Source organism: Mesoplodon bidens, assembly GCF_964165515.1.
Source record: "Mesoplodon bidens genome assembly, chromosome: 3".
NCBI classification, from domain to species: Eukaryota; Metazoa; Chordata; class Mammalia; order Artiodactyla; family Ziphiidae; genus Mesoplodon; species Mesoplodon bidens.
Genome location: NC_138178.1, coordinates 132,771,087 through 132,795,542, shown reverse-complemented (window position 1 = coordinate 132,795,542; position 24,456 = coordinate 132,771,087). Strand labels below are relative to the sequence as shown.

General features: G+C 39.7%; 1 protein-coding gene across 6 annotated transcripts in view; it reads right to left on the bottom strand.

Moving 5' to 3' along the window:
- Positions 1-20,571, bottom strand: part of FBXO34 (F-box protein 34) — an 84,488-nt gene extending 63,917 nt beyond the window's left edge. For 4 of the 6 annotated variants that reach the window (XR_014015386.1, XM_081228847.1, XM_081228848.1 and 1 more), the window contains exons 1-2: positions 20,425-20,513; positions 1,285-1,389 (exon numbers count right to left, since the gene is read on the bottom strand). The gene's annotated coding sequence lies outside the window, so the exon portion shown is untranslated. Of the gene's footprint in view, positions 1-1,284; positions 1,390-20,424 lie in introns of all 6 variants that reach the window. The other 2 variants (XM_081228849.1, XM_081228845.1) reach the window with 2 other exon arrangements.
- Between the last annotated feature and the right edge of the window lie 3,885 nt (positions 20,572-24,456).

Here is a 24,456-nt window from a genome sequence, read left to right as displayed (position 1 = left end):
GGAAGCAACCTAAATGTCCATCAACAGAGGAATGGATAAAGAAGATATAGGATGTGTGTGTGTCTAGACACACACACACACACACACACACACACACACACACGATGAAATATTACTCAGCCATTAAAAAGAATGAAATATGAAATAATGCCATTTGCAGCAACGTGGATGGACCTAGGGACTTCCCTGGCAGTCCAGTGGTTAAGACTCTGCACTCCCACTTCCCGGGGCGTGGGTTTGATCCCTGGTCGGGGAACTAAGATCTCGCATGCTGCATGGTGTGGGCAAAAAAAAAAGGATGGACCTAGAGATTATCATAATAAGTGAAGTAAGTCAGACAGAGAAAGACAAATACCATATGATATCAGTTTGAGGTGGAATCTAAAAAAAAAAATGATACAAATGAACTTATTTACATAACAGAAACAGACTCACAGACATAGAAAACAAACCTATGGTTACCAAAGGGGAAAGGTGGGGGGGGAGGGATAAATTAGGAGTTTGGGATGAACATACACGCACTACTATATATAAAATAATCAACAAGGACCTACTGCATAGCACAGGGAACTCTACTCAACATTCTGTGATAACCTAGATGGGAAAAGAATCTGAGAAAGAATGGATATATGTATATGTAAAACTGAATCACTTTGCTGTACACCTGAAACTAACACAGCATTGTAAATAAACTATACTCCAATATAAAATAAAAATTAAATTTAAAAAAAGAGAAAGACGAATACCATATGATATCACTATATGTGGAATCTAAAATATGACACAAACGAGCTTATCTACAAAACAGAAACCAACTCGCAGACATAGAGAACAGACTTGTGGTTGCCAAGGATGGGGGAGAGGTTGGGAATTTGTGATTAGCAAACTATTATATATAGAATGGATAGACAACAAGGTCCTACTGTATAGCACAGGGAACTATATTCAATACCCTTGGATAAACCATAATGGAAAAGAATATGAAAAAGAATGTACAGATAGGTATAACTGAATCATTTTGCTGTACAGCAGAAATTAACACAACACTGTAAATCAACTATATTTCAATAAAATAAATTTTTAAAAAAAGAATCAAATTGAACTAAGACTTATCAATATTGAAGAATACTAGTGAATAATGAAGCAATGCCTTTGAAGTTCTGACAGAAAATTATGTTCAACCTAGAATTCTACTCCCAGCCACACTAACATTCCATTTTAAGAATAAAATAAAAACATTTTCAGACAAGGAATTACTCAATATTTACCTCCCACACATCTTACCTTAGTATGTACCCCAGCAAAACAAGGCAATAAACCAAGGAAGATGACTCTCTGCGAAATGAGCATAATGAAGGCAAGTCACAGGATGTTCACTGAGCAGCAGTTCTAAATAAAACAGATTAGAGCAGAAGATACAGGACATCAAGAGAGGGGTAACTATGAAAAAGGGAGATACCAGAAATTTCATTCTATCTTATAGAAAATGAAAAACTTAAGGTCAGTTATAAAAGCTAACAATACCCCCCTTCCAAAAAACTGCAACAGAGAACTCTGATGTGGAGAGGTCGTGGCACCCTGTTTTATCTTTGTAGAACTACCCTCTCCCGACCCCAACACATGTGCTTCAAATGGGGCGGACTCCACACCCATCTCCATCTGGGCATGTGACCAGGCTCTGACTATTCTAATCTATTCTCTCCACCTTGCCATAGCAACTGGTTCAGAAATAAGCACAGAGCTGAGAATCCGTGCTGGTGGGGGAGAGAGGTGAAGTAGGAGGTTACTGAAAATAAAGCCAAAGGAGGAAAGCACACAGATACAGTGAGAGACCAATTCTTCAAAGTAACATTTGAGCACATGGAGCCAATCCTACTCTATCCCCCTGGACTCTCAGTTCTGGAAACCAATTTCCTTTCTCACTTAAGTTCTAACTGGACTGGTTTTCTAACACTTATAATAAGGATCCCTAACCAAAACACTCGTCTTTCAAAGCCAGAAGTCAAAACATACCACCTATTGTTAATGAAATAAAAATAAACGTATAGTATTTACTAAGGTGACCAGAGCTAAAAATGATGATATATAACTATTTCAAAAAGAAGGTAGGGAATGGGGTAGTGGTGTTGGGATATAATTCTTCATGGGTCTCTATGTCTTGCAAGCGAGGCGCGGTCTGCTCTTTGTTCTGGAATATGATCTCAAGGATGTTCATATATCAAACCACCTTAGAAGACAGAAACTCTTCTTCCAGAGCGCAGAGCCAGCATACCACTGTCTCCCTCTGGAGCAGAGCAGGCATGCTTACTGCCCATTATAAAATATTTGCAACCCCTAAACTCAGAGTTTTCTCCAGTAACAAAAACTCATTATGTGAACAGGTGTTATCTGGTCCTCCCCTCAGTGCCCTGTGGGAACTGTGGCTCAGGATACTGGCACAAATGAATCTTGATACCCTAGCTACTGCTACTGCTGTGAGTAATAAACTCTACTTCATCTCTGACTCTGCCTCCTACCAGAATAGGAGTCTTCACCTTCCACCAGCACCCATGAAACTGTGGCAGGCTAATTTGTTAGCTTCAAGTAGAGTAAACTCTCAGATCCTTTCTAATTCCTTTTTTTTTTTTTTTTTTTGGCTGCATTTGGTCTTTGTTGCTGCATGTGGGCTTTCTCTAGTTGTGGTGAGTAGGGGCTACTCGTCGCTGCGTTGCGCAGGCTTCTCATCACAGTGGCTTCTCTTTTTGCGGAGCACAGGCCCCAGGTGCAGGCTTCAGTAGTTGCAGCACACGGTGTCAGTAGCTGTGCCTTAGAGCACAGGCTCAGTAGTTGTGGCGCATGAGCTCAGTAGTTGTGGCATAGGGCTTAGATGTTCTGCAGCATGTGGGATCTTCCTGGACCAGGAATCGAACCAGTGTCCCCTGCACTGGCGGGCGGATTCTTTTTTTTTTAATTAATTTATTTTATTTATTTATTTTTTGTCTGCTCTGGGTCTTCATTGCTGCACGCGGGCTTTTCCTTGGTTGCAGTGAGTGGGGGCTACTCTTCGTTGTGGTGGACCAGGGAAGTTCCCTTTGTAATTCTTGACAGGTGGTAAATGGGAGCTAAATCTTGACTATCACTCCAGAAAGTCAATAGATAATGCTTAAGATGGACAGACAAATCAAGAAATGGAAGTAGGGCTTCCATGGTGGCGCAGTGGTTAAGAATCCGCCTGCCAATGCAGGGAACACAGGTTCGAGCCCTGGGCCAGGAAGATCCCACATGCCGCAGAGCAACTAAGCCCGTGCGCCACAACTACTGAAGCCCGCATGCCACAACTACTGAAGCCCATGTGCCTAGAGCCCATGCTCCGCAACAAGAGAAGCCACCACAATAAGAAGCCTGCACACCACAATGAAGAGTAACCCCTGCTCACCACAACTAGAGAAAGCCCATGAGCAGCAATGAAGACCCAACGCAGCCAAAATTAATTAATTAATTAATTAATTTTTAAAAAGAAATGGAAGTAAAAGCACATTAATATGGGGGATTATCAATAAAAGAATCAAATAGAGAAACAATTGAAGTAGTTCCCTCAGGAAAGGAACTGGGAGGCATAGGACAAGAGGATTACTGTTCTCACCATAAACTCTTCTGAACCATTATTTTCCCCCCACCATCATGCATTTGAGAAAGAAGCCTTTCTTGGCTCCTTTAAAGGGGAAAAAAAGAAGTGTACAAGAAAAAAATCTTTTCAGTACTTTCATCCCACTAAAGTTGAATGGTAGCATCAAGAAAAGTACCTAATGAAGTGTGATGCTCTCATCACAGTTCTGGAAGCCTAAAAGGGAAACGGTCTCACCAATGATCATCGCAAGCCAGAAAACAGTCTTAATGTATCTCCAAAAAAGTATGTCACATCTTGCTTTGGAGAAGTTTTGTTCAATAAAATGATTCTACTAGCTATGTACACAATAGTGTCTTACAACTTCTATGGAAAGCACATTACTGGCTTCAGCATATAAATATGTATCCTTAAGCATAATTTCTTGCAATTATAGATTCTAGGCTACCCTTAAATCACTAGTGTTTTAAAAGTGAATTAAAATTAATTTATGGGAACAAAGAAGAAATATTCTTATGACAAAGGGAATAAAATATGCCATCTTACAAGAAAAAAAAGATAGACAAACAGTTAATTAAGGTTCAAAAAGTAATTCACATTAAAGAATCAGAATTTTCTAATCAAAATTTGAAATTACACATTATTTTGTATGGTAGGTAGTAGATGACTATTTTCATTTAGTATAATTTTATACAAATTACAGGGAAGTTTTTTCTTAAAAATCCAGAACAGCAAAGCCTACCCACTGTCTATCCCTCTACTCCTCCACTAAATGATCCTCACTATACAGCCACATTATAACTTTTGCCCTCCTGCTGAATCTAATTTTTAGGGAAAATGAAGGAAGAGCATACAAGTTCTGCCCCAGAGATAAGCTAAAATGTTCTTGAGCTAAACTATAAGTCTAAGTAAAATAGGATCTGGTTAGGAGCTAGCTCTGGTTTTATTTAAAATACACTTTATTTAAATCAGCATTGCTTAACTTTAACCTAACATTACTGCTTCAATCACAGTGGTCTCAGTCAATCTACTTAACTCTTGAGAAGCTGGAGCAAATAAAAGATCTCTGTGAAGTTTCACTAAGGTGTTGCTAATTTCTTTTTCACTTCTAGGTGCTCTTCACTAGGAAGGCTTTTTTTGTCCCCTGCATCGGCAGGCAGACTCTCAACCACTGCGTCACCAGGGAAGCCCTAAATATAAATTTTTTATGTAAATTATTTTATAGCTAGCTTTCTCACATTACTTTCTTTTTGACCTTCATTCATTCAACAAACGTTTGTTGAGCATCTATGAGTCTCTTGGAATACAGTAAACAAACGATCAAAGCCCTCAAGGAACTAACATTTTCGTGGTGAGAAAGACAATAAATAATCATAATAAGTAAATTTTATAGTATATGTTTCAAGGAGGTAACTATTATGGGGGAAAAACAGACTAGGGTAAGGGAACTTGGAAGTGCAGGAGGAGAGTGGCAGTTGCCATTTTAAACAGGGTAGTCAGTGTAGGCTTCCTTGAGAAGGTGCTACTAAAGAAGAGATTTGGAAGAGGTAAAGAAGTTAGGCATGAAGATTTATCTAGGCACAGGTAACAGCCTAAGGCAAGCACTTGCCTACACCATCACCACGATCTAACAAATAAGCAAAAATGTTGTCTCTTAATAATATCACCTTCTCCCAAGAAAAACCTGTGCTAGCAAAACCAAAAAAAAAATTATATTAATTCATTCAACAAATGTTTAGCTAAGGACACAGAAGAGAACATGATACGCACCACTTTCTATTCTAAACTATAAAGACCTCAGCAAGGGGACTGAGGTTGACTACAAAGTTCTGAAGTGTAAGAAATATGTTTTTTTTTCTGTTATTTAGCTTATTGGGCCTTCACTTCACTGCTTTTCAAAAAAAAAAAAAAAAAAGGCAGATTTACAGAAATCTGTCCTCCAGATAAGGTGGGATGATACTACCTACACTGAAAGTATCTCAAAGTCTCTATTCTTTAAAGCATACATATTGGCCCCTTAAGTTTCTTCACCTAAAGAGTTGATAATTTCAAAAGTACTAACAATGATATTATATTAACATCTTCTCCCCCTGCCTCCAACAGGCCAAAACATTGCTACTGGGAGTCTAATAATTTTTCTAACACTTTTCCAAGATCCACTTCAATTATAGAAAAAATGTGATCCACCAAGTACAAGGTGCTATATGCCATGCACCATGGTAGCTAAGTAAGAGGTCTCTGCTCTCCAAGACCTTATCATGTGGTATGGAAAAACATATGCATTATATATCTTTTATGCTATTTACTACTTCAAAAGTAAGTATAGCTCATAATACCACTTAGTTGCAAAGGAAAATACTATTTTTTCCCTCAAATCCCAACCAAAAGGTTGTATTTACAGAGTTGAAAACACATTTTACAAACCCTTACACCATAAAAAATTACAATCTTAGAATATATTTTAAGAATATATTTTATATCATTTATCTGATCCCACTTAGCAACTAGAGAGTAAAAGCTTAGAAAGTTAAGAGACGCACAACAAGAAATATCATATAAAAGGAACCAAATGGAATATATTTATTGATTACCTTATTTTTCCCCAATTATGTTAATGGATATTTTAAGATTAGTTGAAAACACATTTCTACATATTAAGGCATGTATGCAAGAGAAAACAGAGGACCAAAAGAAAAAAGAGTAGCACACTTTAACCTCATGCCCTAATCTACTTTTTAATTAAGGGCACAAATCCTGAAAAACACTCCTAAGTATTTATGGCTAGAAGCGTTTCTCTTCTAACCTCAACCATCAGTCTCCTCTTAGGACTGGCCTAAATAAAATGGTAACATGCTGTTATATGCTTCACCCAACTTAGCATTACATTAGCTGGCTGTGTAGTCCATGTTTTCAAGGTATCATACATAGAGCAGAAGTACTTTGTCTCTTTCTACTTAAATGGCCTATCAGGCATATTAGAGCTACCCTGTCATCATGTTTTACCAATGAGATTAGCAAATATGAAAACTGTCAGCAAGGATATGAAAAAATAGGTGTACTCTCAAACTGCAAATACTCTTTGACCCAGCAGTTCCACTTCTGGAAATTTATCCGAAAAGACAACCCATGAAGAAAATTATTCGTTACAACATTGTTTCTAATAGGAAAAGATAGCAAGACTCCATTTCTCAACCTCCCTTGCATTCAGATGTGGCCATGAACTAAGTTCTGGCTAACAAAACCTGATTGGAACTGTCCTGAAGTAGCAGCTTCTAGAAACCTCCCTGTAAAAAGGCTGGCATGTAAACCTTTGCCCCTTCTTGCATCCTCCTGCTGCTTAGAATGAGCTGCAGTAGTTGGAGATCCAGCTAGGTCAATGAGGACAAGGGCAACATGCAGCAGAGCAGTAAGAGCACAGAAAGAATCCAGGCAATCACTGCAGGGTGGGGGTGGGGCTGACGGGCAGGGGACAAGGGGAATGAGGATAGACTAAAGGGCTATCCTGACTGCAGTGTTTGCTACATAGGTACATCCAACTGTCAAAACTTATCGAACTATCCACGTGTTTCTGTGAATTTTACTGTAATTATTATGCCTCAAAAAGAAAGAGAAAAGAGCAATGCCATGAGTGCTATGCCAGCCCTAGAACACTTACCTGAACTTTTATAAGAGAAAGAAATACTTCACTGTTTAACCCACTGTTAGTTTAGCCCTTCTATCACTAATACACTCTTCATATGCCAATATGTAAAGAATGAAAAAATCAAGTGAAAAAGGCAAGATAACATTATGTAGAATATGCTACCATTTATTTATTTTTATTTTTTTAATACATTTATTTTTTATTTATTTATTTATTATTTTTGGCTGCGTTGGGTCTTTGTTGCTGCGCACGGGCTTTCTCTAGCTGTAGCGAGCAGGGGCTACTCTTCGTTGCGGTGTGCGGGCTTCTCATTGCAGTGGCTTCTTGTTGCGGAGCACGGGCTCTAGGCAGGTGGGCTTCAGTAGCCGTGGCTCGCGGGCTCTAGAGAACACACTCAGTAGTTGTGGCGCACGGGCTTAGTTGCTCCGCGGCATGTGGGATCTTCCCGGATCAGGGCTCAAGCCCGTGTCCCCTGCAATGGCAGGCGGGTTCTTAACCACTGCACCACCAGGGAAGCCCTATGCTACCATTTATGTTTTTAAAGTTAGGGGAAATAGACTATACACCAGAAGACTATGTAAGAAACTAGTAACAGTGGTTGCCCTAGTGAGGGAAAAGTATGCCCAAGGCACAGAATACAAAAGAAACTATCTCACTTTTTGCACCTTTCACATTTTGAACCATGCGAACACATTACCTATTTAAAAAATAAATGTTCTTTAATCCTAGTAAACAAAATTAAATATTTCGTTAAATTTTTTTAAAATTTTGGTATATGCAGATTTTAATGATTTGAAGACTTGCTTTGACTTTAGTTTCAAGATGATCCCACACTGAACTTAATTACTGAGACCACTAGATACAAAAATGACAAAAGAATAAAAAGTGTTGGAAGGGGTAAAAAGGGAAGGAGAGTGCTGAGAACTCTTCTTTTGAGGAAAACGGCAAGAAAACATTTTAACCAAAAAGAGAAGCACTGGGATCATTCTACTGCTGCAAATATATACTATATATCTTTTAATTTCTCATTATCTGCTTTTAATGAAAAACAAACAAAAGCAGCTAGCTAAATCAAAAAGGCCAACAAGGCTTTTCTCTGATTAGCTGAAGGAATCAAACAAAAGGTTCTTTCTTGTTAGAAGTATAGATTCTGAAGAGTTACAAATAGTAATGTGAAGGTCTCCGTATCAGATTAGAAATTGAAATAAAATGAGGATTTCTGAGAAATTTATCAAATTGACCACAGGTGGTTTTCTGTTCTCAACACTATTTTGTAACGTGTATATATAAACCCTGTTAAGTTTTTATGGTGTAAACAGTATAACAAAAGAGTTACTTGGACTTGCCTGGTGGCGCAGTGGTTAAGAATCCGCCTGCCGATGCAGGAGACACGGGTTCGAGCCCTGGTCCGGGAAGATCCCACATGCCACGGAGCAACTAAGCCCGTGCGCCACAACTACTAAGCCTGCGCTCTAGAGCCCGCGAGCCACAACTACTGAAGCCCGGGCACCTAGAGCCCGTGCTCCGCAACAAGAGAAGCCACCGCAATGAGAAGCCCACGCACGGCAACGAAGAGTAGCCCCTGCTCGCCGCAACTAGAGAAAGTCTGTGCGCAGCAACAAACACCCAACGCCGCCAAAAATAAATAATAAATAAATAAATTTATTTTTTAAAAAAAGTTACTGAAAATCTACTACTCTTAAATAAACCATTTAATTTTGTCAGTTGCCCAAGCCTTGGCCTATACATTCATGTAGTTTTGTGTATGATTAGTATATATATTTTATATACCATTTTCACATACTTATTTATATGTAATGATAATTAAGTTGAATGAAATAAAAAATATTCACTTTATAAATCCATAAAATTTTGGATTTTTATTTTTAAAAGGTAACTCATTAAGAAAGCCCTATCTCTTGCTCTAATTCCAGAAGATGACTATTCAGATCCTAAGTCAGAGGCCACCAACCATTTACTGATGATCCCAACTACCAACAACCTCATAAGTGACAAATACATACAAATAAACCCAGAAAAAGGAGGTATCATTTACATGCTCTTGCTGATAATAGTAAAAACATTAAATTGTTTCTAACAGGGTTAGACGGTCACAAACAAAATCTCTAACCCTTTAGAAATTCCTAGTAGCTACTATGGAAATTTCTTGGGGCCTCTGGAACACAAGTAGGCATAGACAATATCATTAAGCCCTTCAAAGTAAATCCTTCTGAAGGCAAAGACTGTATTTTCCAATACAGTACTGTGTATTACCCTATAAAGATTTCAGCAACAAAGACTAAATGAACATTCAAATGTAGAAGGCTCAAAGTAGGCATAGAATTAACATTTGGTGAACTGAACACTAAAAGTTTAGAAACAAAGACAATGCACATGGAAATGAAATTAAGCTTTACTTCTCTGAATAAGTTATCTACACTAAAAGCATACAAATGGGGCTTCCCTGGTGGCGCAGTGGTTGAGAGTCCGCCTGCCGATGCAGGGGACACGGGTTCATGCCCCGGTCCAGGAAGATCCCACATGCCGCGGAGCGGCTGGGCCCGTGAGCCATGGCCGCTGAGCCTGCGCGTCCGCAGCCTGTGCTCCGCAATGGGAGAGGCCACAACAGTGAGAGGGCCCGGGTACCGCAAAAAAAAAAAAAAAAAAAAAAAAGCATACAAATGGGGCTTCCCTGGTGGCGCAGTGGTTGAGAGTCCGCCTGCCGATGCAGGGGACACGGGTTCGTGCCCCGGTCTGGGAAGATCCCACATGCCACGGAGCGGCTGGGCCCGTGAGCCATGGCCGCTGAGCCTGCACGTCCGGAACCTGTGCTCCGCAACGGGAGAGGCCACAACAGTGAGAGGCCCGCGTACCACAAAAAAAAAAAAAAAAAAAAAAAAAAAGCATACAAATGACAAATTTCTTAAAAACTGAGTAATTATACTGAGGTTCATTAATGAAGGCTTGACTTTTTCCAAAGGGGGAAAAAACAGATCTGCTATCTGCCAAGAACATTAAACTGAAATCTTCAAAAGTGGCACTGCTACTACCTTAGTAAACCAGTAACACTAATATCCTTTACAAGTAGAAAGGTGAGAAGTTATGCTCATTGTTTTTGAAAAATTGGAAAGGGAAAAGGTAAAGATTAATTTCCTCCTAACTTCTCCTGAACTATCAATTTGGAGGAAAGAAAAATGGACCAAATTAATTTCATATAATATTCTCAAAGAATATGAAATAAACAGCATAAACACAAGGATAGGGGTTACTCAGATTCAATTCTAACAAATTATTACTTGATTCTACAGGAAACAAAGATCAGTAATTGTCAGACCAGTCCTTAAGGGACTTACTCAAAAAGCCAAAATCTTAAGAATTCCATTGGACTATAAACTGTGGTCAAGAGGTAACATGTATCTAAATCAGAGCCATTTAACAAGAGAAGACTCACAGGTGTTTGGTAAAAAAAATGCCTGGAAACACTGAGAACACATGAAAAGACCTTTAATAAAATGAAACCATAATATTTATGTAACCCAACAAATGAGTTGGCAAGCAAATTTTAATCTCCAAAACTAATCATATCTTTTAAAGAGGCATAGTCCCCTTCTTTCCATGTCCCCTAAAAAGGGAAAATCCATGACATTTTAATAAAGGAACAATTCTTTAAAAAGGCTTTACAACTCCTCATTCTCTACTAAAATAGAACAATTAAAATTCAAGCAGAATAGGGAATTCCCTGGCCATCCAGTGATTAGAACTCCGCGTTTCCACTGCAGGGGGCATGGGTTCCATCCCTGGTCGGGGAACTAAGATCCTTCAAGCTGCATGGCACAGCCAAAAAAAAAAAAAAAAAAAATTCAAGCAGTATAGACAAGATAGTCAAGGTTGATTCACAAAATAAAACAAGGTAACAACTACAGTAAGAATCAAGTAACTTTTTGGTAATATACACAAAAATATTAGGTAACTGATAACATTTGTAATACAGAGGCTAAGCCCCTAGATGAAATAAAGAAGAGAGGAAATAATTCATTTGTTAGATTCAGAAACAAAATAATAACTAACATGGCTAAAGTTCTCACTTAAATTCCAAGGCCATGAAATTTTTAAACATCAGTAGTTTTAAAATGTGTTATACTGTCATTTTTAAGTGCAAAAATATGTTGTACTATATAGTCTTAAAATATATGCAACTAGAATGTAAAACTATGTTTTAATATACAACCTCCTACTAATACAAACAAAAATGTGGATTTTCCAGAAAAGTTAGTATTTATCTGGACTTTAATAATCAATTCTATTAATGATACGGCAGGGGAACCCACAAGGTGTTAAGATAAACAATAAAAAGACAAAAGAATAAATTCTTAAATTTAAGACTGGTACTTGCCAAAGAATACATAGATCTGTAAACAGTGCTAAGAGAAAAAGTGACAGAAGTTAACTAATGCACTGAGCATGATGCCTGGAGTATAAAACATGCTACTCTTTTTTTCAGTAAATGAATAAATACACAGGCCTTGAAATTCCACAAGTTAAAAATGGTGGTATATAACCATTTTATCATGCTAACTACATAGCATGTTAAATAAAACATAGGCAAAGAAAATGTCAAATGAAAGACAGGATACCTAAAGCATAAAGCTATAGACCTTCTATGGACTTTTCAGGATCCATTTTCACAGTCCTTGCAGTATCCCAAATAAGCTTGACTATTGTGATGATGGTATAGCTCTTCAACTAGAATACAGCCTGAACCAGAGAAATCTAACCTCAAGGGCTGAAGTGGTGTGTAGAAAGTACCTAGAACCTCCAGAGAACAATCCTGATGACTGAACTTGAAATCAAATCTCTTGCCCTACTTTGGAAACAAGCTTGCCTCTCCTGGATTCTGGACAATAGACCAAATGTGTCCTTTGAGACTTCCTTACCAAACTCAAATTTCATCTTCAGAGACTCCAGCTTAATCAATAGTTCCCTACAGTAGTTCCAAGAGTGATTTCAGAGCTTCAGATAGACTATTTTTATATTATTATTTAAAATACATTATTTTTTAATTTTTTAATTTTCAAGAAGCAAATGAACACTTTAATACACAAAGTCCTATAACTGAATCTGCTAGAAGGTGTCTAAGTTAAACAGAAAAATGGAAAAAAAAAATTTTTTTAATTTAAAGGTACAAATTTTTTTTTTTTTTTTTTTTTTTTTTTTTGCGGTACGCGGGCCTCTCACTGTCGTGGCCTCTCCCGTTGTGGAGCACAGGCTCCGGACGCACAGGCTCAGCGGCCATGGCTCACGGGCCCAGCCACTCCACGGCATGTGGGATCTTCCCGGACCGGGGCACGAACCCGTGTCCCCTGCATCGGCAGGCGGACTCTCAACCACTGCACCACCAGGGAAGCCCCTAAAGGTACAAATTTAAATAGCCCAGGTATGTCCTTAAAGATAAGGGGAAAAAGCTAAGCCTTCAATTATGTGTCTACAATTTGGGGATATAAGATATGAAAGCTTAGAATTTAGTAGAAGAGGGGAGACTAATACACATGAAACAAAGAGTAATAAATAACGGTATACAATGAAGTTTTAAAGTGCTAAGTGGCTAAGTACTCAATTTGGGATGTCTATAAACTCAGATGAGGGGGGAAATTATCTTTACTTTCAGTAACCTCCAACTGAAATTTAGCATTTCCTTCTATTGGGAATTCAGTCAGACCACAATAATATTAACAATATCTGCCACTGTCAGTGGTAGAAATCGTAGATATTTTCCTATCACACAATCATAAGTTGCAGACACCTCCAAACAGTGACAATGTTAATCATTACTTGGAAATTATTAGACCCACGCTAAATCTTATTATTTAATACAGAAGCACATGTTACTATCTCATAATTTAAAAAAATATTTTGGTAACTGTATTTTAATGTAACTGGTTTTCTTTGTAATCCTATGTAATTTAAAAATACTATTCAGGGGGCTGGGCTTCCCTGGTGGCGCAGTGGTTGAGAGTCCGCCTGCCGATGCAGGGGACGTGGGTTCGTGCCCCAGTCCGGGAAGATCCCACATGCCACGGAGCGGCTGGGCCCATGAGCCATGGCCACTGAGCCTGCACGTCTGGAGCCTGTGCTCCGCAACGGGAGAGGCTACAACAGTGAGAGGCCCGTGTACCGCAAAAAAAAAAAAAAAAAAAAACCTACTCAGAAAATGGGTCCTATAGGCTTCAGACTGCCAAAGGTGTCTATGGAGCAAAAACTGTCAAGAGCTCTGCCCTACAGCTTCTATAGAAGCACTCTCCTTCCCCACCTCTGGATTTGATGGCATAAGGACGCAGAGCTTGAGGTGCTGACAAACACACTGTAACCACAAAGGGACAACACCATGGAAGCAGAGCTTATTAAATAAAGGAAATGAGAAGATGTGAGATTCTGACCACCTAAGTACAAGTGGATCAAGCTTCATCTTTGGTCTTTTTAGTACTACAAGCCAGTAAATTTGATTTGGTTTTCTGTTATACTCACTACACTCAACATCTAAATGGTACAGCTGATTGCAATAGTTTCTATCTCAGGAAACCAAAGCAATACCCATTTCTTGGCATAGCAACAGCAAAATTACAAAAGGATTCACTTTACCACCATTAGGGAATCTGGGGAAAATGAGTTTAGTTTTTCACAAACTGATTGTGCTGAAGACTCGCTCAATACTCACTCCAATCCACTCTCACATGGACTTCCTATTTTACAGAGGCTGTATTGCTAAAAACTACATTTTCCAGATGCCTTTGAAGCTAAGGTTTCACGTAAGACCTAAGTGTGGCCAAGCAGCCCACTTAAGATATAGAGAGCAGAAAGTAACATGTAATGATGTTCCTGCCCAAGGAAGTTAAAATTTCTGCCACACATGGTGGCCCGTAATGGCAGTAGCTCCCTTATCAGGCAAGTTCTACAGTGTCTGTGTGGTGTTTGTTCTAGAAGTTCAGTCTAATCTGTTCATTCAGCCTACTCAACATTTACCTCTTTCTTAATAAATCCCATTTGCTACAACTACTTAGAGCAAATGCTCTTGCTACAGATTCTTAAAAAATAAATACAAAGTAAACATGGATGTAAAAAAAACCAGCATCTGTGTGATGAATCTGGAGATTGGGATTGACATATATACACTAATATGTATAAAATGGATAACTAATTAAGAACCTGCTGTATAATAAATAAATAAATAAAATTCAAAAAAAAAAAAAAAAAAGCAGTATCCTATTGGCAGTTAGAAACCTAACAAGAGTTAACAGCTTATGGATACGGATATAGGCTTGACCTGGAAAGCATTATAACTGAGAAGCCCTAAGAGCTAAGGGCCAGATTACAAGGAGCACAACAAAGAGTCAAGAACAGAGCTTTAGACAGGCTCAAGATATAGAGAACAAACTAGTGGTTACCAATTGGGGGTGGGGGAGTAAGAGGTGTAAACTATTAGGTATAAAATGAGCTACAAGGATATATTGTACAACGTGGGGAATATAGCCAATATTTTATAATAACTATAAATGGGCTATAACCTTTAAAAATGGTTACAGGTTACATGGTAACAGGTTACACCTGTTAACGTATAATATTGTACAGCAACTATACTTCAATTAAAAAAAAAAAAGAAGAAGAGAACAGAGCTTTAGATAGTTTGGATCTGGAAGAGAAAGAATGGCCAGCCAAGCTGATAAATCAGAAGAAATCAGAGATAGGCAAAGAACTGAGAGGAGAGAATTCAAAAAATGAACATGTCTTCTGTACAACTAAATACCAAAGATGACAAATGGGCTAAGAATTTAACTAAAAGATCCGTTTTTCACATTATTTCCTTTCTCAAAGATTGTCCTGAGTAAAAAATAATGCTCAAACTCCCTCCATAATTGGGTCCCTTGTCTGCTACTGCAGCTTCATAACTTTGTCTTTTTCTTTGTTTTTTTAATACCATACTTTTAATCAGTCTTTTAAAATTAAATAAATAAATAAAACCTCTTCTCCAGATCCCAAAATAAAAGTCCAATCCAAGGCCCACACCTAGGAAGCTTTGTCTGGCAGTCCCAGTTGTCTCCTCTGAATTCATGTAACATTTATTTATCAGACACCTAATTAAAATCCAAACTAAATTATAAGCTTACAGAGAGCAGGGGCTATGTTCTTCATTTCTTTATATTCTGAACACCCAGCATAATGCCACTCAAATGTACTGCTAACAGCTAGGCCCTTTCAACAGGTAGTTTCAGAAGGGTGGAAGTAAGATTGCAGGAGATTAAAAATTTAATTAAATTGACTTGGAAGGTGAACAAAGAAACCTTCCGTAGAAATGGTAATGTTCTATATCTTGACAGGGTTATCGCTTAAATAGATGTATGAACTTGTCCAAACTAAGGGACAAGTTAAACTATTTGTTTACTTATTTAATAAGTAAACAAATAGTTCATGATAGGCATGCAAAAGTATTTACTGGTAAAGTATACTTACTTTGAAATACAACCAAAATATAAGATGGATTGATAAATACATAGAGAGAGGGTAGAATGGATGGATAAATAGATAAGCAAATACAGCAAAATAAGAATTACAGAATCTACATTGTGGATATTTAGATATTCATATTCAATGTATAAACACTTCTTGCAACTCTTCTCTGATTGAAATTTTCATGATAAAATGTTAGGGGAAAAAAGCAGAGTGGAAATAATGTGAGGCTCACATTATTTCAGAAGTTTGTCAATTAAAGGATTGACCTTAGAGAAGAAAAGGAAGGTATATATACATGCCTCTGAGAGAGGGATGTCTGGATTGTTCCTCTTCTACCTCAAGTCTTAGACTGCCTATACAGACTAGTTCTGGCCTTGAGTGCTTGCTCTTGCCTGAAAAAAAATGCTCACTCACTAAGCTCCCTTCATTCTAGCACAATCCAAACCTGTGGAGCCTGACCCCTTTGTCTGCCTTGGGCTATGATAATCTGTTCCCTATTCTTTTTACCTGAGCTTCTAATACCTACTTAACTGACCTTTAGACAAAACCTCTGGCCAATCTGCATAACATAAATGGTTCATCCTCTTGGTCCAATTCTTGCCCTTCAGACCCATGGCCCCCATGGCAACGGAATGTTAAAACAAAGGTCACACAGTCCCTGGCTGAGGACCTGGCAGAGGTACTCAAAACATGTTTGTTAGATGAATAAAACCCATGCCTGATAATAATATAATACACACATAAATAGAGCTTAGTTTCACATTTAAATCTACATTGTGCTGAGGGTTGAAAATGTGTGTGCTAAGTTTCTGGAGTTGAACATTTAAAAAGGGAAGATCTGGAGCCTCTTCTGTGAAGAGCAAACCAGAAGACAGAGCTGGAAACGGAAGGTTGACAAACTCTTTCAACTGACATTAAGAAACACCTACATTTAAATTATTAATGCTTTTCCCAGATAATACAGTACATTCATCAGCTTCAAAGTGCCATAAACATGAACTACAGGGGGAAAGATAAATTATGCAACAGTAAGAATTGATAGGAATTCAATTTCCAATGACCTAAATGCACTTGGGAGTTAATTTGCTTTTTGTTACTGTAGCTTCCAAAGGACTGCAGATTATGCACTTGCTGAATTTTGCCTTTGTCACACATGACCTAACAAGGAAGGCATTCATTCTACCATAGTAGCTTCTCTCAAGTATCTGGTTCTAAACAGCTGCAAATTTTGGAAGATAACACTGAATGATGTTTCTAACCATTAGTTCGTTCCCTCCCCAACAAATATGAAAACAAGATTAAGGTTTACTAGAATATCAAAACTGTGCAAATTAAACTGGCTGAGCATAAAGTTATTAGAAAATAAAGTAGAGGACACGGGTTTGTGCCCCGGTCCGGGAGGATCCCACATGCCGCGGAGCAGCTGGGCGCGTGAGCCATGGCTGCTGAGCCTGCGCATCCGGAGCCTGTGCTCCGCGACGGGAGAGGCCACAACAGTGAGAGGCCCACGTACCGCAAAAAAAAATTAAAAAGAAAGTAGACAATTTGTACAAGAATTTAAATTCTAGATGTTAATAGAATTGATCCAATAAACATATCCTAAAGAATTTCTAAAATACAACACTTTCATTGTTCACATTTGCCTTTATCTGTCAGAAAGATGCTATATCACTAATGACTGGCTGATATAGTCCCTTAAATGCTATAACTGGATAAAATGACAAACTATTTCAAAATAATACAGATCTCAAATAAATTTCCATTTATAAGAAGTAGAAGCTGCTTCCTAGACCCAAAACTGCTAGGCCTGGGTGAAAAATAACCTGCCAAAAGTAGAAACAAACTGTAAAAATGTTTCAGAGTGTTATGTGTTATGGCTGGTGAAACGGTTATACGACTATACAAAGAAGCTGAGTTTTTTACACCTGCCATTGTTCCCAGGTCATATCAGAATACATGAAGACATTTATTCTCCACCTATCAACTCATTTTTTTAAATAAATTTATTTATTTTATTTATTTATTTTTTGGCTGTGTTGCGTCTTCGTTGCTGCACACGGGCTTTCTCTAGTTGCGGCAAGCGGGAGCTACTCTTCGTTGCAGTGCAAGGGCTTCTCACTGTGGTGGCTTCTCTCTTCTCTCATTGTGGAGCACGGGTTCTAGGCACGCGGGCTTCAGTAGTTGTGGCACATGGGCTCAGCAGTTGTGGTGCACAGGCTTAGTGGCTCCAGGCCATGTGGGATCTTCCTGGACCAGAGATCAAACCCATGTCCCCTGCACTGGCAGGTGGATTCTCAACCACTGCGCCACTAGGGAAGCCCCTATCAACTCATTTTTCATTGAAAAAAATCATAACTGCTAAACACGACAGAGGAGGAAAAAATGTACTGCCAAGGAGAAGCTATTTTATTATCAGCATTTATATGTCTTTCAACTCACATGTAGTTTGACTTTTACCATATACCCTAGTACATTTAATTTACACAGATCCACGTAGCCTCCCCCAGAAAGGCTCCCTGGAAAAGACACATGCAAGTGTTCTTTCTGTACCTCCTTCAACTTCATTACATAATATCTTGTCATGATCCTTTGATTTTAAAGAGTAGGTTGATTAACACCCTCAAAATCAGCAATTTCATGTTAATTTGGTACTTATGTCTTGAAGATCCAAAAACCCAAATTTTGTCTTTAGAGCCTTAACACTGTCACCACACGATTCCTAATTTCTTAAAATAAATATATATATAAAATAATTTTCAAGTACTGCACAAAATGCTATAGAATTTCCAAAGTACAGTGAGCATTAAAATGAGATTTACAGGAACACCTTGTTTTGTAAACTTCCAGTCAAATCTAATGGTAATTAACAAGGGTAAATTTTTGCTTTCATTTTCTACAAAAATGCACTAACAGAGCATGACTTCCACCAGCATGTTGATGCAGAATCTAGACAGACAATACCTTATCAATCACCTTTAAAGAGCAAATGAGAGAAGGAAGTATTAACAAAAAAACCCTAACATTACAAGTCAAGGTCAGTGGGGACGGGCTGAGGACTCCTATCCAAGCTTCCTGCTGAAGACACTAAATTGTAATTATGCTTCAATTTTAAGCCATCTACCTCTCAAACTAGATCCTATTTAAATAATTTTACAGAGAGGAAAAATGATGAGCAAAAGTACTGATATGCTGCAATACCTGAAGAGAGTCATTAATGGCAGGTGACTAGCTTCTCTTCTGGCCTGATCTCTTTCGGAAGAAAAGCAATATTCATAGGCAGGGCACTTTTTTAAATTCTGTAGTTTCATATTTGAAAGCATTACAGACGAAATATTAGTTACTTGTCCAGCCAAGCAGTCCTGGTATATGTTATTATACTGTTACAGCCCAGTCTTACTAAGAAAACAAGGAAAATCCTTGTTGTTGAGCTATAAGCATAGGAAACCCTCAATTATCCATGGACAGGGACAACCTGGATAAATTAAATCCCCAGGTAATTATTATTTAAGAAGAATGTTGGATTAATTCAGAACTCCTCCTCCCCTCTTTACAAAAGAAAAACTTGACTTAAAATCCCCTCTCTCTCTTCCAGACCACTAACAAAAAAAGCAAATAGGCAGATAAATGATTTTTAAATTGTCTAGCAAAAAAGAGTAAGGCAAATAATTATCAGCACTCGAATTGGTTCTGTTTTTTCCAGCAATTCCGATCACAAGCCATCAAACTATGAGTTTAGCTTTCTCAAATGCATTTACATTAAACACCCACCCATCCACCCCCCCCAAAAAAAAAACCCTCCTGATTGAGATTTTCCTAAATCAAATGGGTCTTATTGAACTGTACTAACAATGTTCGAAATGGAAGTTAAAGAACTTAACAACTATTACATTAAAACTGTAAAATGCTGATATCGAACAACTTTCGATTCAAAATCTCTGCGATGCTAGACGTTGACAGAAGCTTTAACTTCCTTTTTCTCCCCTCCGGGTCCTCCTGGCCCTTCCGCGTGTCAAGCTACCCGCCGGGGTCTGCAGTGACATCACAGCCCATCTCTTGGAAACCCCTGACGTCACAGACACGCTGAACCACAGCACTATGACTTCATCGGGACTGGGGCGGAACCGCAGTCGACTTGCGCCAGCCCGGAGGCTAGAGAAGCTTCCGAGCCTCGGTCCTGCCAGGTCCCCGAAGAAGGTTAAGGACAGGCGCCAGCTCACCTGCGCTGGTACGGGGAAGGACGGAGCGGTCGAGCCCCGGCGGGAGCGACAGGGCGAGGCTACCCCCACCCAGGGCCCGATTTCCTCACCGGCCGCCGGTCCCGGGGGTGGGAGAGCCGACCTGGAGCCTCCCCACGGCCTATCCCGGATCTCCTCCGCTTCAGCCCTGGCCCGGGACCCCACTCCCGCCCGCCGGCCTGCCCGACCCTCCGTGCCCCGCGGGGGTGCTCAGCGCCCGGCCCGTGTGCGGGCAGAGGACGCCCCCGACGAGGTGCGGGCCGCCGGGTCCCTGCCCCAGACCGAGCCCCGGACCGGCGGGAGGCGCCCCCGCCCCCACCCGCCCGGCGCCCCGAGAGCGCAGGCGGCCGGCGGGAGGGGGCGGGGAGCGGCCACGGTGGCCGCCGCCAGACCCCGACCGCGCCGCTCTCGCGCCACGCCCCACCCCGGCCCAGACCCACCTGCGCTCCTGCCCCGGCCGGGGCCTGGCCCGGGGCTGCACACCGCGATACAGCGGCGGCGGCAGTTGGCCTGGCTCGCTCCCCACCGCTGAGGCGGACCGAGCGCCCAGCGCGGCGCGGCGGAGCCCAACGCTCGCCCCGAAACCCATTTGTTTGGCTAAAACGGCGTGACGTCACGCGCCGGCCCAATCGACGGCTGGCCAGGGGAGGGGCCGCGGAGCCAGGGAGTCGCAGCGCCCCTGCCGGGATTCTGCGGCACTTCGGACGCTGGGGGTGCGAAGAGTGTGGGACTTAAAAAAGGGAGAACCGGGTGAGGCATCTTCGGGCCCCCAAGTGGTGAAGAGTGAAAGCTCGAGTAAGACCTGCAGAGAAAGGAATCAACCCCTCAGGCTAGCCAGAATGGTAGTAACGCCAGTGTTCAACAGCCAATAGACATGACAAGTCTACTAATAATACTGATGGGTGGATGTGGAGCTATAAAAGGTGTTAGATTACTGTTAGATAACTTAGTAGACTTGGGTTCAAATTTTGCTTCTGCTACTGTCTGGGAAGGCTGGGCTTCAGAGTTCTCATTTGTAAAATGAAGGGTTGAAAGAGTCCTTTATGTTATCCTTTTCTATGCAAATCATGGCAGGAATATCTACCAGCAAGCTGATAAACTTTGAGGTTGACAGTCTCAAAATGTGATCTTTAGAAGTTTAAGAGATTGTAAATGATTACTATAAGAAGTTTTTAGTATTTTACTTAATACTTTCAAATCAGAGTGCCAGTGAGGACCCTTTTACACTCAGCCTTTAAAATGCTAATTGCTTTCACTGTAAAAATAATTTTAACTACATCATAAAACATGAGGACAATAAAGAAAAAAAAATCCTTCACTCTAATACAGTCACTCAGCATTCAGCTTATTTGCTTTTAGACCTTTTCTCTCATGCATATTTATTTTACAGTGTTGTGATCATAGTGTACACAAAATTTTGGATCCTGGTGGGTTTTGGGTTTTTTTGGTTTTTTTGGGGGGGGGTTCTTCCATAACTATTTCTCCTATTTCTACATAAACTTCATAAACACTTTAACAGCTGCATAAAATTATATTAGGCGGACATACAAATTTTACCAAATTCTTTATTCTTGGACTTACTTATTTCCTTCCCGTTATGCTGTTATAAAGAAACCATAGGACATTCTCATGAATGTAAATTTTTAAAGATAAATACCCAGAAATGAAATTTCTAGTTGAAAGAGTATCACCACTTTTATAGTTACTAATACAAACTGCCAAAATGCATTTTAAAAGGTTGTACCAAGTTTCATTTAAATCTGCAGCTTTGATTTTAGCCAGCCCTTTTAAAAAGTAGTTTTGTCCAGTTATAAAACTACTCTTTTTTTTTTTAATTTACTTATTTATTTATTTTTTGGCTGCATTGGGCCTTTATTGCTGTGTGCAGGCCTTCTCTAGATGCGGTGAGTGGGGGCTACTCTTCGTTGCGTGCGCAGGCTTCTCAACGTGGTGGCTTCTCTTGTTGTAGAGCACTGGCTCTAGGTGCGCAGGCTTCAGTAGTTGTGGCTCACGTGCTGTAGAGCACAGGCTCAGTAGTTGTGGCGCATGGGCTTAGTTGCTCCGTGGCATATGGGATCTTCCCGGACCAGGGCTCAAACCCGTGTCCCCTGCATTGGCAGACGGATTCGTAACCACTGCGCCACCAGGGAAGCCCTATAACTACTCTTAAAATATATATTATAAAACCTTAAATATCAAAAAATTAAATAAATATTTCCTATGATCTCACCACCAAGAAATAACCACATAACACCGCCATCTAGGCTTTTATCTGTATAGATAATTTTAATCAAAGTTGGAGGGGGTCATATTGTACATACTGGAATTAAGCCATATGTCTATTTAATATCTGATCAATATTAGCTCAATGTATCATGATCACTTGAACCTTCTTTATGTCAATATTTGACTCAAAGTTCAATCTATCCTCTCAGGTTCATCTCAAACACTGTCCTCAAAACCTCTTGATTATTTCAATGAATCAATAATTGATTCCTCTTCCCTTATGACCCTTATTTTACTCCATGCACATCTTGCATATGTGTATTTAATACACCCTACTAGATTCTAAACTGCTGGAGAATAAGGATTATACCCTAGTATCCACCAAAGGATCTTGCAGTTGATATTGCTTAAACATTTAACAATTAAATCCATGTTAATCATCTGCACTTTTCTCATGACAATAGATGAATATGATCTCCATTTTCAGTGTTTTCTGAAGTTGGTTAATAGCCACCATTTATTGCATTTACAACGTATAATCCAGACTCTATGTTAACTGTTTTGTATCCATTATCTCATTTAATCAGAAAACACCTCTATGAGATAAGTACAGTTGGTCCTTCATATCCATACCATTTTATATAAGGTACTTGAACATCCGCAGATTTTGATAGCCACCAGGGGTTCTAGGACCAATCACCCTCAGAATCCGTGGGACAACTATATAATGTTTCAATATTCAGTGTTCATCAAAGTGTGTTTTAGAAATGATACTGTTTCTCAACTGAAGTGGGGATATTCTGTACATTAACCAATGCAGAATAAAAAATGTACTGTGCCTTGCCTCTTGTTTCAAATGTATAACCTTAAAGCTAAGTATACCTACTGAGAGCTTATGCATATTCTGCAGTTTAAGCAAAATATAATATTAAATTTTCCATATAAAATTCCACACAGTACGAATGTATGGAATATATATATGTGTATGGAATATAAAATATGTATATATGTATGGAAGATAAATTTTTCATACAGATGAGGAAACCCAGGCTTGAAGAGTTAAACCATTTGACCAAGATTAAACAGGTATTAGAGCCAAAGTTAGCAAAGACCCCAGAATTCTTACCATATCACTCACTGTATTGTTACTGGGAATTTCAGAGGGGTGAAAGACACTGAAACTACAAAACACAACACAAATATCATCAAAATGAAATGACAATGGTTTCCATGTGGCCAGCACATCTTCATTGTAAGAGTTCCATTAGAGTTGGTGTGGTTTACGGGGCTTCCCTGGTGGCACAGTGGTTAAGAATCTGCTTGCCGATGCAGGGGACATGGGTTAGAGCCCTGGTCTGGGACGATCCCACATGCCCCAGAGCAAATATGCACATGCTCCACAACTACTGGATCTGTGCTCTAGAGCCCACAAGCCACAACTACTGAGCCCTCATGCTGCAACTACTGAAGCCTGTGCGCCTAGAGCCCATGCTCTGCAACAAGAGAAGCCACCGCAATGAGAAGCCCACACGCCACAGCTAGAGAAAACCCGTGTGCAGCAACGTAGACCCAATGCAGCCAAAAATAAATTAAAAATAAATTTTTAAAAAAAAGGAGTCTGTGTGGTCTAATGCAGTGTTTCTCAAACTGTCTCTGGTTAAGGACCAGTTGTGGGATTTTTTTAAAATATTTAATACATTGGGGCTTCCCTGGTGGCGCAGTGGTTGAGAGTCCGCCTGCCGATGCAGGGGACGCGGGTTCGTGCCCCGGTCTGGGAGGATCCCACATGCCGCGGAGCGGCTAGGCCCGTGAGCCATGGCTGCTGAGCCTGCGCGTCCGGAGCCTGTGCTCTGCAAGGGGAGAGGCCACAACAGTGAGAGGCCCGCCTACCGCAAAAAAAAAAAAAAAAAAAAAAAAAATATTTAATACATTGAGAACTGATTATTTTGTAAAATATAGTAAAACTGAAACTACTAGAAATATGAAATTGTTTGAAAAAAAATAAAAGCTCAAATTCTTGATTATTAAACTCAGCACACAGAAAGTTAGTCAAATTGCTAGTAAGGTTTCTGAAAGTCTTCCTCTCATTTCTGCTCTTATCACAGACTTGCTCTAAAGTTGGCCAGTGGGCCACACTTCGAATAGCACTGGTCTAGGAGAAGGATCAGACTAGGAGGCAGTGAAACCACTTGAGGCAAGTCCTTCCTTTGATTCTATTTCTCCATTTGTACAATGGGAATAATCCT